The following is a 9,885-nucleotide window of genomic DNA, read 5'->3' on the forward strand; positions in this document are numbered from 1 at the left end:
CTGATCGTACACACTGCTTCTTTCTTGCTTACCACAAAACCATTTACAAAAGTTTATGCCTTTATTTAAAAAGTTTCCTCAAATCCTCGGTTTGAGTTCAGTTACCCCCGAAGGTGCACCCGAATCCCTCAAACCAAGGCTCTGATACCAATTGTAACAACGCAAATTTTCAAACAAAATTTTCATTTTTAAAATATAATTATTTCCATTCAAAACAAGGCATAAATAGTTTAAGTATTCTGTCAAATACAAATATTCAAAATCCCAAGATCATAAAAGCATTCTTCAGTGTGTATCGATCACGTCGGCGCCTTCCCACGGTCCTCGCTAGTACCTGAAACACACACATAACAACTGTAAGCATAAATGCTTAGTGAGTTCCCCAATATACAACTTACGCACATACGCCTTTCCAGGCCCTGACCTTCCGGTCATCAACACCACGCCTTCCGGCCCATAACATATTCGCCTTCCGGCCCATAACATATTGCCTTCCGGCCCACATAACATACATAGCACATATAACAAATATCTTACCACATATCGCATACATATCACATGTCATATCTGACCTTCCGGTCACACAGTCAAACCCCTTCCGGATACAGTATAGTGAGAAGACTCACCTCGTGAATGCTGAAAGCTAGCAAATCCTGAAATCACTCATGCACAATCCGACGAGCTACAACCTCCCTATAACATCACATATCTCATTAACCCATATATCTTCTAAGTGTGACTATCCCTAAGAAGTCAGACTTAGGTCAACTCTGGTCAACGGTCGACGGTCAACTCGACCGGACTCGGCGAGTACCATGGCGACTCGGCGAGTCTAGACGTCCTCCCCAACTTCCCCTGATGTTCCCTTTCTACTCGTCGAGTATCCCTCTTGGCTCGACGAGATCCTCGTGGAAGAATCGCGGGGCCACCCCGACTCCACTCGCCGAGTCTGAAGAACAGCTCGACGAGTTCCAGACAATCTCCAAGCTACTCGCCGAGTCTGTTCATCGGACTCGGCGAGTCCATGCCATGCAGTCGATCAAACTGCTTCCTGAGATACGTTTTGTCCCGAAATACACAAGCATGGGACCTTCTGAACCTCTAAAGGTCCTAAGACAGGGTTATAGTCGTTTGGGTAACAATATACTAATCCATCTAATCACCAATTGGGTTCCATAAACCCTAAATTCATGCACACATCAACAAAATAGAAAGAATCCGAAATATTACCTGAATATCGCACTCTCTGAGTCCCCAAACCGCAGAACTCGAATCCCTTGCTGTTCCTTTAGCCAAAACTCTTCTCCTCCTTGCACAACAACTCTTCTATAATCAACAATGGCCTATAATCCTTGCTCCAGATGCACACAATCGATTTAGGGTTCTTCTCAGAAGGCTAAAATGAACAATGACGGCCAATGAGTCCTTTTTATACGTCCCAAACCTGAACGGTTAGGGTTTCCGCTAAACAGCGTCGACTCGCCGAGTCCATATCTGGACTCGTCGAGTCCAGTCGCGATCCCGCGACCAAGTCTGCGATCCTACTCGGCGAGTCTAGGCTCCAACTCGCCGAGTCCCCTTTTAAATTACCCAAAAACATAATTTAATAATACCTGAGATTCCGGGCTGTTACATTTCATCCCTTTGTTTAGCTAACATAGCCTGAATCATGGCTTGTACTCCAGCCATGGTGATTGGTTCGGGTGCAGCTTCTACTACAACAGGTATTTGTTCAATCACTAGGGGTTATTGATTCCTATTTCCATTTGCGTTCCTGACTCCACTTCGGGTCTTGCCATTTCGATCTATACACTAATTCAAACGTTCATTGTGTAATGACGAGAATTAAGATAGGAAAGATTTTATTTACGATCGACGTGTAAATCTCCCTGTTATTTTGAAAATTTACATGCTGGTTCTAATACCGTAATTAAACGTTTAGAAGTCTGAACACGTAAAGTTTCCTGATCCGGTTGGCCACAGAACATAGATTCGATCATACATTTAGCATCATAAAGCATCATAAATCATTAAGCACATAAAAGCATGGTGGGCATTTTTCCTAAATAAGCTAGTGCTTGTGTCTATTCAGGTGTATTACCTAAGACACACTCCTCACAATCATTGCTTAGCATTCTAAGTTTAAGTCTAGAAATAAATCTATATTCGTAGTTCGCTTAAACTAATGCTTTGATACCAACTGTGACATCCCCATTTTCACGATTAGAAAAGACCGATTTTGTTTATGCTTTAAAAAAATCTGAGTGCATCTTTTAATAAAAATGTTGTGGAATTTGTTCCCAGTAAAACATGATAAATACGTTATCAAAGCATTTCCGAAGAAAAGTATTTTTATTCATTTCAAAACATTTGGGATGTCATCGTCAATACAGAAACATAAGCATAAACAGAACTTACATTCATTATCACTAGTGGTTTATATCTCCTTAATCCCTCAGTGTAATGTGACTTCATATCAACACATGTGGTATAAATAAATTGAGTGGGTCAGGTTGGGAAACCTGGTCAGTACATAGGGTTTTCAACCCACAATAATATAATTATTGTGTTTAATCATCAAACAGTTAACCCAATTACCCATCCCCATTATCTTCTTTACTCTTAAGGATCTACCCTAAGAATCAGCTATTTCTCATTCATTCATTCCTAAGGATTATCCTAAGTAATAGGCAAAAAATCCATCGTTGCCAGGGTTTTCCCAACAAGCACTAAATCCATAGCTGCCAGGGTTATCTCATTTATCGACAGTATTGTTTCCGAGAATCCACTCGCAATACATGTCAATGGGTTTTTAGAGTACACCGGTGAACACATCGTTCACAAAACTTACAAGTTGCAAGCCTGCTAGTGTTCCACTGGATTGTCTAGAATAGTCCATGGTTGTCATCCATACTCTGCTAGATGGCGGGGCCATCGCTTAGGTCATGGCTTAGTTCATCGTTTTGGCTCATCGCTTCTCACCATATTTTACCACTTATATATCATCGCTCATCATTCATCTCATCTCTCATCGCTCATCATTTATCTCATCTTTAATCTACCCATGTTCTACCCAACACATATTGTACATATAAAATACGTATACAGTTTAAATCATTTAAAACATATATAAAATCGTTCATCCAGCATAAACAAACAAGTATACAGATAATATGCACACATAGCATGTAGTTTGTATAAAATACTTCATATATATATATATATATATATATATATATATATATATATATATATATATATATGTAAGATGAAAGTAACTATGCACTCACCTGAGAAGGTGGTGACTCGGCACTCGGACAACACTACATTATTGTTAAAACAATTTCCCTCGGACAAAACAGCGGGTTTTCTCGAAAACCGGGCTCTGCCGGAGCAGAGTTTCTGAGTCGAAGGGTCTTCTCTTTGGAGCTGTCAGGCGCTCTGGCAGCCTCAGGGCTTCCTTCGGGTGCTAAGGGGTTTACCTAGGCTTAGTGGGGGCCAAATCCTGATGGACTCGCCGATTCTTGACACAGACTCGCTGAGTTGGTGCATGTGGTAGCCTTCTGGTGGTTCCATGTGTCCTCTTTCTGGTGGTGCCACGTCACCCAAACTCACATATCATCCTCCTGACTTAGAAAAATCATAACTATCGCATACAAGGTCCGTTTTCGACATTCTTTTTTCCACGCATAGGTAAAATCAAGATCTACAACTTTCATTTAGTCTCCGTTGGCTAATTCTCAACCGATCTTAAATTTAACAATAGAAGAAGTTTAGACTGTTAAATGACCGCGAAGAATCTGTAACTCCTTCATACGGACTCCGTTTTCATCTGTCTTTTTACCGTTGAGTTCCTGTTAATGAGATCTTCAACTCTCATTTAGGTCGTGTAAGCCAAAAACCGCTAGAGCTAAAATTTGAGTTTCAGGTCGTGCACTGCTAAGCCGAATCTTAGAAAAATCATAACTTCCTTATACGAAGTCAGATTTCGGCATTTTTTTTTGTATGTTCTCAGTTTAACTATACTACAACTTTGGTTTAGATCACTAAGGCTAAAAGTCACTCATTGTAAATTCACTATTTACGTCTCCCGGTGCCGTTTCGGTTTTGCTGTAAAACTTCGACGGGCCATAACTTCTTTGTTATAACTCAGATTTCAACGTTCTTTATATGTACGGAACCCTTGAGACATTTTTTCAAAAATTCGTTTTCGAACCCTATAATCTCTAAATTGACTATCCTGGATATGCGGACGTTACAGTATACGAAACCATTTTTTTGCGAAACAATTACAAACCCTTTACATACAAAATGATTATGAACTTAGCAACTTAATTTTTAACACTTTTTCAAAATCATTTATATTCTTATGAAACCAGTAGACAGGTACTCAACCCTTTTTGAGGGTCGGCGTCGTCGTCTCATGTTCTTCATATTTTTCAGTTATTTGTATTCAACTTTTGAACAAACAAAGTGTTGTAAACAATGCAAACTTGAATCCTCAGTGAATGAATGTTTGTGTTGCTATATTTCATTTATATTCAATTGTTATGATACAGTAAATGAAGTCACACCATCCGCCACAGACGTTTCCGCCGTTCAGGTTTGAGGGTGTGACAGTATCTATATGTTTGTCCATGCTTATATGGTTGTATGCTTTTAAAAAAAAACAAACAAAGTTGTTGAAATTATAAAAATCTAATTTCAAAGTATAATACTTACTTTATTATATTAGCGTATTTTTAATTTGTGAGATTTGTTACATTAAAACAAAAATTAAAGTGTTATTCTCAAATTAAAACAAAAATTAAAGTGTTATTCTCAAGTAAGGAATCGTGGATGTAAAAAACTATATTACTCTAGAAACATAGCTAGGTTTTCGTTATAATACATATTATTTTTAATTTGTCAGCTGTGTGTAAAATAATTTTGTAACCTAATCTACTCTAATAAATAAAGATTTATTTTATCACATGTCATTTTTTGATTTTTTTAAATTAATTTTTGTCCACATATATTTTTATAGTTTTTTTTACTTTATTAAATTTCACATAATATTTAAATTTAATAACTACAATAAATGTAATAATAAATTGAATCAGTTTCATAAATAAACTTATCTTTTAATTTCAAAATATCTAAATTAAAGACCCATTAATTTTCTATGTTTATTTATGTAAATTATATGTTTAAATTTAAAAAAAAAAAAAATCAATTCAATTTAACAATTCAATATTTTTTTCATATTCTTATAAATTCAAATATTTTGACATTATATTTTTTTTAAATAAATATATATAATACATAAATTTCAAAACTAATATATAGTATATACAAAATATGATATATAATATATAATATAATATTATATAGAGTGTGGTGTGTGTTTCATTGTATTATATTTAGAAAGACTTTGTTTAAGTGAACCCAAATTTATTATCACATGAATTTTCCATCATAGATAAGATATTTAGAAAGACTTTGTTTGGGTCAATGTAAATTTACAATCACACCAATTTTCCATCACATAATACTCTAATATCAAACAGCCCAAATTTATTATTGTAAGAATTTTACATCATATATAAGATATTTAGAAAGATTTTGTTTGGGTCAACCCAAATTTACAATCACACGAATTTTCCATCACATAATACTCATATATATACTTTATCACCATGAGACTCTCCCCCAAATAGTTCAATACTCTCAATATTTACCCTGTAAAACTAAAACTGTTTTTCTTATAAAGAATATAGAAAGAAAACAGGTGATTTCTTCTATGACGTATTTACATACATATTGGCTATAGTTTATGTCATTTCAATTCGTTTGTACTATACAATTCTTATTTGTGTACTATTTAAAAAAAATTGAATAAAACAAATAAATAAAAAATAAAAATAAAAAACTCAAATATGAAATGGATTGTGTCTCTTCATTTTAAGTTGTTTGATCTAAGAGGATGGCAATAGTTCATGTTTGTGTAAAAACATAGGAAACATAAGGGTTTTTTTTATAGAAAAGTTTCATTATTTTCCTTTTTTTTTTAAATCATAAATTTTTTAAATAGAAAAATTTCGATTATTTAATTTTATATGATAATCTTTCATTTTTGTTAAATAAAAATAAAAATTTTTTCGTTAATTTGAAAAATATTAAATAATCGGTTTTTTTCTGTTAAAAAAAAGTTTAGGACTTCATCACCATTTTTCTTAAATTAATAAGACTTTTCTATATAAATCTTAAAAAGCATACCCATTTACACAAATAATAATCAAGATGTTAAGACTTCAAACACAATTGAAATTTTTTATTATATGTTGTTAGCTAGTAACAGTTGCTTTTGACTAACCCTGTTGGTTTTGACTAACTCTCATTTACTAGAACTTTATATTAGTATATTACTGTGTTGATTATTTGTTTTATGTGCACTAATCACGTACATTATGATCCAGTAATAGTAATATTGTCTTTCTTGTTTAACCATATCAAAACAATTGAAAAGAATTATAAATTTATATTAACATCCGATTTTTCATATCTTTTATTGGTACTACGGAAATTATGTTAAGTTAACCGGTTATTCGATTCAGTTAACCGAATAACAATATTTACATTCGATGTGGGCCAGTTAAATGAATAAGAAATTAAATTTCTATTTTCAAATATTATTTCTTAAACTAATTATATTTAAACATATTGAAACAGGTTTTGATAAACAAGTGGCAAATTTTCGAGCTAACGAATATAATTAGTTATTCCGTCACCAGGAAAATAGGATCAAATCGTCATTTTTACCGGTAATTGGGACTTTTTCGTAAATTAGGGTAAAATAATGAGATTTTTCCGGAGAATTCCCTATATATATATATATATATATATATATATATATATATATATATATATATATATATATATATATAGAGAGAGAGAGAGAGAGAGAGAGAGAGAGAGATGAATGATTAATAAAAAATACATAAAACTTTAAAAACCCTACAACCTAGAAAATAATAAGAAATATATATATATATATATATATATATATATATATATATATATATATATATATATATAGAGAGAGAGAGAGAGAGAGAGAGAGAAAGGGAGAAATCTCCAGAAAAATCCCAATATTTTACCCTAATTTATGAAAAAGTCTCAATTACCGGTAAAAATGACGATTTTGTCCTATTTTCCCGGTTTACCGGTTTCAATACTTACTCGGTTTTAATAAAATCCCATTATTTTACCATAATTTACGAATAAGTCCTAATTTATGGTAAAATAATGAGACTTAAATGAAAATTATGGTAAAGTAATGAGACTTTAATGAAATCGGATAAGTATTCAAATCGATAAATCGGAAAAAAAAATGGTCAAATCGTCATTTTTTCCGGTAATTGAGACTTTTTCATTAACCAATACTAGTTTAAGATTTTTTCGTAAATTAGGGAAAAATATTAGGACTTTTCCGAAGCTTTCCATATATATATATATATATATATATATATATATATATATATATATATATATATATAGGAGTAGGATCAAATGAAAACACCTAAAAGGTTGAGAACGCGGGAACAGATCTGGACCATCTAAGTTTTAAGATGTGTGGCTATAATTAATTGTTATATTTCTAATTATTAATACATTTAAATTTTAAATTTTAAATTAAAAAAAATTGTAAAGGCTATTAAGGTAAATAAGCATTACCCTAATTTTGTAAACTCCTATAATGTCGCTTTATTTTGTTGACCTAATCTCATAGAATTAGTCATCTCACCGACTTAGAACATATTAGAGCCGGAGGAGGCCATAGAATCAGCGGAGAAACATTTTAACCGGTCTCTCTCTCTCTCTCTCTCCCTCCATTGAATGGCGCCGGTAGTAGGAGAAGGAGCCGCCGGAGAAACATTCCACAAAGTGAACTTCACCGCCCCAAGAAGCTTCGCAACGGCGTTTAAGTCTGATTTGAAGGAAACCCTCTTCCCAGAAAATCCATTCCATGACTTCGATGGGAAGCCATTGCCGATAAAAGCCAAGAAAGCTTTACAGTATTTTGTTCCGATCTTCGTGTCGTCTTGAAGAATAGAAAAGAGATATTTTTGTTCTTTGAAATCGTTCTTCTGAATAACGCAAGTCGACTCATCTTGTAACTCGAAATCCTTTGCTCAAACTAAGCAACTCTTGAGTCGATTTCTGTTCACTACTCTTATTTGATTTACTAATCGATTTTTGTTCTCAAGTCGAAATTTCTGAAAAGTATCATTCTCAAAATCGATTTTGATTTTGTTATTTGATTATATGTTTGAATTGAGTCGATCTAATCTGTCATGTTCCAAAATCGATTTTGTTTCTTGATTGTATTGATCTGAGAAGTTAAAGATGATTTAGAGATTCGATGTTTATTGGGTATTCTTGTTGATGAATTGATATTTTGAGAACCAATGAAGAACAAATGCAGAACGGATGTAGAGTGATTCCGATTGAAATTTGGGTATTTGATCTAAAATCAATTTGAAGGAGGTGAATTCGGTGTTTTTCAAAAATTAAGTTCCGATGGTTAATGTTTTTCATATTCAAAGAAGGAATTAGAATTGATTTTCGATTTGAATTGTCAAACCTTAGAAAGTCAAAACTAGGACCGCCATCTTAATCAGATTCGTAACCGGATGTGTAATGCGAACGATTGAAATCGGAATTTGACAATTGCTTCCATTTTAACTGGTCTCAACTTCAATTTCTTTATGATGTTCACAACCTTCGTCTCCTCCTTCTTTGAATGTTGGAATCCGTGCTAAGGGTATTTTGGGTAAATTCCTTGTACGTCCCTTGTTCATGAAACATCTCATGTTACGATTCTTATTCCTATGAAGATTGTGAAGCATTCTGGTAGTGGTAATAATGAAGTAATGAATGAGGGTTCAAATGATGATGTGAAGATGGGATCAGATACTGGGACTGATTTGAAAATGAAACAGGGAGTTACGTTTTTGGATCTTAAATGGGATAATGAGCCGATGATTGTTGATAATGATTCCAAATCAAAATCATCCCAGTGGTTACTGTTGTCAATGATGTTAGCAAAAAGTCTTATGCTTGAATTGTTGAAGCTTCTAGCTCCGTGGTTGATCTTAACATCAAAGTTATTCCTAAAGTTAATGGAAAACCAAATGGTAAAGTTGAGCTAGAGGAGAATGAAAAATTGTATTGGGTTCGATATTAATGTTAAAATTTGTATTTATTTATGAATAGCAGTCTATTCATTTGTGAATAGAAGTGCATTCATGTGTGAATGAATATATTTATTTATGATTAGAGGTATTCATTTATTCATTTGTGAATAATAGGGAACTCATTTGTTAATATCAGTGTATTCATTTGTGAATAACAGTGTAATTATGTGTTAATGAATGTATTTATTTATGATTAGAGATATTCTTTTATGAAGAAGTGATCATTTTTATACTCTTTTTATTTTTCACTCGGTTAAAAAAAGGAATTGGATTACTTGTAAATTGATGTGTATTCATTTGTGATTGGAGAAGTATCAGGTTTGAAAAAAAAATCATTTGTGAATACAAATGTATTAATTTAGGGTTCGATTTCTATTCATTTTTTTGAAAAAAAAACCCGTGAAATTAGAAGAAAAAACTTGATTTTCTTAATTTTTTTTTTTCAGTTTTAAGATAAATTTTGGTAAAAATGTTTTTTATATTCCATTAATAAGAAAAATAAAAAATTGAATATTTATTTCATTTTTGGTAACTGCTCCTAAATTTATGGGAATTTGATTGAATTTTATTTTATTTTAATTTAATTAAAATATATAATTACTAATATGTCCTTATATATTGATTGGTCAAGAATTGTTCTCGCGTT

General features: G+C 32.6%; 1 protein-coding gene across 1 annotated transcript in view; it reads left to right on the forward strand.

The window, feature by feature from the left end:
- The first annotated feature begins 5,736 nt into the window (after positions 1–5,736).
- The window catches only part of LOC145086379 (UPF0481 protein At3g47200-like), a 17,141-nt gene continuing 12,992 nt past the window's right edge, over positions 5,737–9,885 (forward strand). The window contains exon 1 of the mRNA XM_079024127.1: positions 5,737–5,770. The gene's annotated coding sequence lies outside the window, so the exon portion shown is untranslated. The remainder of the gene's footprint in view (positions 5,771–9,885) is intronic.

The sequence above is a fragment of the Lactuca serriola genome, chromosome 2 (genome assembly GCF_051521515.1).
Source record: "Lactuca serriola cultivar US96UC23 chromosome 2, Lser_US96UC23_V15, whole genome shotgun sequence".
NCBI classification, from domain to species: domain Eukaryota; kingdom Viridiplantae; phylum Streptophyta; class Magnoliopsida; order Asterales; family Asteraceae; genus Lactuca; species Lactuca serriola.